This window comes from Mastomys coucha, unplaced genomic scaffold (genome assembly GCF_008632895.1).
Source record: "Mastomys coucha isolate ucsf_1 unplaced genomic scaffold, UCSF_Mcou_1 pScaffold8, whole genome shotgun sequence".
In the NCBI taxonomy this organism is placed as follows: domain Eukaryota; kingdom Metazoa; phylum Chordata; class Mammalia; order Rodentia; family Muridae; genus Mastomys; species Mastomys coucha.
Genome location: NW_022196914.1, coordinates 72,965,367 through 72,971,394, shown reverse-complemented (window position 1 = coordinate 72,971,394; position 6,028 = coordinate 72,965,367).

Here is a 6,028-nt window from a genome sequence, read left to right as displayed (position 1 = left end):
GGGTGTTAAATGTGGCACCTAGACAGGAATTCCATGAGCCCTGGAAGTTTGGTGAACTGAGGTTCCATGAGTTTGTCACTTTGGATGATTTCAAGTGACATCAAGTAACTATCACATGGGCCCCTCCTTTGCTGACCTGGCCACTGTCATTAAAAGCAGAAGACTGTGCCTAGTCTGTCACAAGTTGAAGGCTGCATTTTTTTTTTTTAACAGAAGTGAGGTCAGGGATGGTCTCTTAAATTCCACAGATGAACAAATCAGGAGACAAATTCAGGTTCAGTGACTGAAGGGCCTGCCCCAGGCGGAACTGCTAAGGGAGTGGAAGCACGGTAGGATGGGGAGACCCCTGAGCAGGCCAGCTCCTGCTCGATCCTTGGTGCGCGTCCACCCTAGGCAATGGACAGATTGCTCAGCCATTGCTGAGGCCATGCCCACAGGGTATGTAAGTTCCGGCCAGCTTTTCAACTCTGCCATGGAGAACAAGAGCACCTGGGCGGGCTGCCAGGCTCACTTGAGTGCGTTCACACAGAGCCTTTTCAGATTAGTTTACCAATGCTTGCTCTCTGTTCTGGAATGGCCTGTTCTGCCATTTTTAAGGCAGACCATCATAGCTGGAAGCAAGAGTGTTGAGATGACCCATTTATAAGCCTCAGACTTGCTGTCTACTCACCTGCAGCTTAATCGTTTCCTAAGCCTTGTTTATTTAAATCTGTAAAGTGGGAAAATAGAATCACCCCCTGTGACTGAGGGATGAAAGCCAGTGTTGGCAGTGCTGGGCTGGGTTCAACATGCAGCAAGTGCTCTGCAAACAAGTCACTTTTTTTTTTTTCTTTTTGCCATCTGAAGTAGGGTGAGTGTCTGAAAGGTTGTACCAAGTCTGCTGACCTTCCAATTCTCTCTGAGTATGGCTTTGCCCTGTTTTTAGCTTCGGGGTGGGTCTCTGACTAAGAAGGGTTGAACTCAGGAAGGTGTGGAGCAGTTGTTACTAAGAAACTAAGAACACATTTCTCCTGTTCCCCCAACCCCGTTGATGCCACTTTCCCTTACAGCATCCATAAGTGGAGACAGGATTGTTCAGATTGGAGGAACCCAGAACCTTGGAGGAGGCCAGCAGTCTTGGGAGAGGTGTGTGTGTGTGTGTGTGTGTGTGTGTGTGTGTGTGTGTGTGTGTGTGGTATATGTAGAACTATAACTGGGAGAAGCGAGGCTTGTGTGGTGTGTGACTGTAATTGAGAGATGTGTGTCTATGTGACTATAATTTCTCTGAAAGAGGAAGTGGACTATTTCTCAGCTCCTTGCCATCAGAGGGGAGTGACAACACCCCGGCTAGGGTGCTACTGTGGTCCCTGCTGCTGGCTCCACTCCCCCGAGCTCTTATAGATAGCCTTGTTGGCTTTGGCATGGACCCTGACATCAACACCTTCCTGGGTGCTGGGTTTATCTCTACCCTAAGGAAGAGGCTGGGTTTCCTGGACCCAGAGACAGGTCCAGTGATGAAAGCTGTTTAGATGTTTCACAACTCATTTGCTGGCTCCCCCACCCTCCCCACCCCACACCCCACCAGGCTGGTTGCCTTTCTTTCTCAGGAGTCTTGGTCTGATTGGTCAGTCATGCCTGATGCTTCTGTTGTCCCATTTTTCTGTTGCTCTTAGCCCCCTTCAGACTTCACTCAGAGCAAAGAAACATTCCCAAATGATCCCTCATCTCCTTTGGTCTACTTATCCCTCAAATGCTGGAATGTCCTCCTCAGAGTCAATAAATTGGAGAACCTAGAACATCTCCCACTCTCCCCACCCAAATACCTACACTGAGCCCAATGTGCGGAAGAGCATGTGTGTAGTATGTGGAAGAATTTTCATATATTCCTTTAAGAAGACACAAGCAGTAGGAAGCTGGACAAACCTCAGTAGGATAACCATCTCCTGCTATGGAAACAGGATGATAATCCTGAAAGCAGAGAGCACTCTGTCCATGTACACAATGCAATCAGCTGGGGCACAGTACTTTGGAAGGCAAGCTGGGCTTCTAAAGCCTGTAGTGGATATGGGACTTAACCAAATATTCCAAAGTGAAGGTTTTGTCTAAACCTCACTATAGATTTGAAGGGGTGAGATTCACTCCTCGACTAGGTTGTAGGTATGACCCATCGTGTTTAGATAAGACCTTAGTAGCTGCCACCTTTATTTACCCTAGCTGACTTAGCTTTATGCTGAGGCAACAATGAACACTACAGCAGCACAAGCACAGACAAGCCACAAGGTGGCGCAGTACCGCTATATTTGGTCCCTGAGCAAATACACTGGGGACCATGCACTGGGAGGGAAGATGCTGGAATTCCAGAATTTATGTAGTAAATATGCAAACTGTAAGCTACTGTCATGTCTTCTGTCATTGAGGCCAACACTGTGTATCAGTTTATTCACCTATTCCGTTATGCTGAAAGAGCATTTAACAAGTCATAAAAACCCTCATAAAATATCATCTATACTACCCATATTAACCAACACCATAATGACACTCAGATGGTGGTAACCGCGGAAAGAAAGACAACAGTTTCTTTCTCAAATTTATTTAGAGGATTAGAGCTGATATAGTAAGACATTTATGACAGGGTCAACATAAAAATGATAGCTTTGGTTATACTCAGCACATGCAACTTACTACAGAGGTAACACATGCACGAGCTTCCCATGTGAAGCTGCCTGGGCAGTGGTGGTGGTGGTGGTGGTGGGCGCTAAGACAGTAGGCAAAGTAGAGAGAACTGTGCTCACATGGAGCACAGCTAAGAGCAAAGACACAAGGAGCCATACCTAATGCCTACTGCTGCACCAGGCTAGCAAAGTGCACTTGCTTTAGAGTATCTGACACACAAACATTAAGGCTACAGAGTTTGCAAACCCCTCTGTAACATCTCTTTATTTCTGACACATCACATTGTTGTACTTATGTAACAGCAGTTGCAGTCTGTAATTACCAGACTAAGCTGGTGACCACAGGGCTAAGAATCTCTACCCAACCAGCCTGGTGCATTTTTATCCCGATCGCTCACCAGTGTTAACAACTGGTTAATTAAAAAAATAAAACAGACCAGTGGGAGCTTACGGGTGGCAAAAAGCCCTAAGAAGTTAGAACGAGTAACACTTAAGGAGTGAGCATATGCTAATCTGCATGTGACAGGAAAACAAACCATGAACCTGAGAGATAGTACATCTGGCTTGCGAAAGTTTCATCTATGAATTATTTATATAGTTTGCCATTTGGTGGCTGTGTTTTCTAACTCATAGAAAGGCACATTTTAAAAATGCAATCTTACGTGGGCAAAGGAACCTAACAGCAGTACCAACAGCCGAAAGCTAGCCCAAGAGCTTATTTTTAATAACTGACCTTTATATTTTTTTTGCAGCTTATTATTCTACTCAAAACTTTACTAGATAGAAATTGTGTTAAAAACTTGCTTTTAAAGGAAACTCAGTGACATGAAACAGAAGAATGAACCTAATAGACTAAAGTCTACCGGCTTGTTCTACTTGGTTAATATATAACAGTGAGGAATCCTATGATTATTTGGTCTAAATTTATGCCATAGTTTACTAATTATGTGTGTAGAAAAAAAAAAGAGACAGCTTTAAAAACAGTCAGTGATGTCTAATACTACGTTAACAGTCCTACCTTTAACAGCTTTGATAGTGTCCCATGAAGTAGAAACTTACGGGTTGTTAAGTCAGTTGTGTCGGATGGTGTTTTGCTAAAGCAGACACGTGAAGGAACATTTCACTGAAGTGGACACAGGTGAAAGGATGTTTTGCTAAAGCAAGCATGTGAAACGACATGTGATGGATTCTTTGTTAATGACATGGATGTATTGGTTTGCCTCACATGTGTTGTTGAGCTCCATTTGTTGGGACTCCATAGAGAGAAACACACCAAAAACCTTCTGGTGGTGTGCTGGCGGCTTCTTACAGCTTCCAAGGACTCAGGCCGATTGGCAGAGTGATGTCAGCTAATACAGACTCACACACAAGATGCGCGGTGAAGGCAGACCCGTGGACACATGGTATTTGGAGGGAGTATATAGAGGACTCGATGGCCAGTGACGGGCTTGGCTGGCTTGCATGTCTTCGCTTTGCTGAGGCACAGTGAGAATTCTTGGCTCTTCCTGCTTACTGGAGCTGAGGCTGAGGCCTGGCCTTTCCTGCTAGGTCATGCCCCCGCTGCCGCTATTCCGACGCTGCCGAACTGGACTGCTGGTACATCCTTGAAGTGTTTGCGAGTGGACGGAGCTGCCACTGCTGACCTGTGACAGGACTCCTGACTTCCTGACCATGCAAACAGGATTTGTTCCAAAGAACCATTTCTAACCAGGGTGGCTTTCCCATCTCCTTTCTTTTTCTACTACCTTTGATGGGTGGGGGGCTAGAAGGAAGGTTAAGCATTTAAGAACTGTTATTAAAATTAGGGTGAGAAAAAAACGAAAGGCTCCGGTCCAGTAAGCCCTTCTCCCTCTTTAACCCTTTAAGTTCACAATAAGAACTACAGTCTCACCAGACAGTGGTGGCATCAGGCAGGTGGATCCAGGACAGCCAAGGCCACACACAGAAACCCTGTCCTGAAAAATCAAAACACCACAAACAAAACAAAACAAACAAAAACAAAACCCCCTACATCCTGGACGAGCTGATGAACACAGCTCAGGAACAGTGCCAGAGCCTGAATGAACTGTAGACGGGGGTGGGGGGTGGGATGGGGTTGTACTTTTCCTGCTTCTGCTTCTCTGTGTCCCCGAGTACTGACTCATGCTTTTCAAAGGATCAGGATTTTATGTTTGAGTGAGTAAAAGATGGAAACTCTATGTTTTGTAATAGAGACTCAGCATTAAACTTTTCCTTTTTTTTGAATCCTAAAGAGGCAACTGTATTAGAAGCAGTGAACTAACTTTGGCCACAAGACAGGCTGTTTTCTGATGTGCCTTAAACTACATTTTTACACATGAAAGAATAAAAGACCATGTCCAGTACTAGCTTTAGACTGGTTTTATGTAAAGAAGCCAGATTAGTTTCTCTGCCTACTTAAAATACAAGGTACATGCATCCAGATTGTCTAAAACATGCTGTAGCAAAGTCCGTATTTAAGGTGAATTTTAAGAGTATTTTTCTCTTAGAGCAAAGAGAGGTGCTCCATTAGACATCTCCTGAATGAAGGTCCGTGCAGTGAGCACCCCCTCCCTGCTGGCAGAGGCCCTGGCTCACTGGGACAATTTCTGTTCAGATTTCACATGCACACTAGCTTCCAGGAGGTTCCTCCTTCAGTGATCTCTCCGGTCATTTCTGAACTCGCACTGGGCAACTGTCCTATCCCAGCACAGACTTCACAGCACCACTGTCTGATATGAGGCACGTTCCAGCTAAACATGGATACAGCACATGACTAGACTGCTTACTGTGAGAACATGAGAAATGTAGCAAGTGTTAATTTCCTGGCAGATATATATATATATATATATATATACACACACACACATAGAAAACTCAGTCCTGACTGGGCCCAGGCTCTGATGACCAACTTGAATGGTGATGGTGCCAGCCTTGTAGTGTGAATTCTGGTCTCTCTGACCCTGACCTGGCCTTCCTGTGCCGGACTTTCACCATCTACATTCACTTCTGCCATTTTAGCAATTCCAGGCTGGTTTTGCCATGAAGGCAACTGAATATACCAGAGCAAAGCACGTACTGTCTCATGAGGATTATACATGTAAAAGAACTCAGAAAAGGATTACCCAGTATAAAAATATAAATGATAACACATCAGCAAGTAGAATATAAACAACCTTCTGAGAGTAAAAGGTAAAACTGCATCCAGCTAAGTCCATACCACTCCTCCTCTGCTGCTGTGTGGGAGCTGCTGTAAGTGATTTAAGTGTCCATGTTCTGAAACGTTAACCCTTTTCCTGTGAGCACACCTGGTGGTAATCAGCCACTAATGGCACTCAGCCAATTCCTGTCCACATAGTGTCTACCTTTAGCACCCCCCC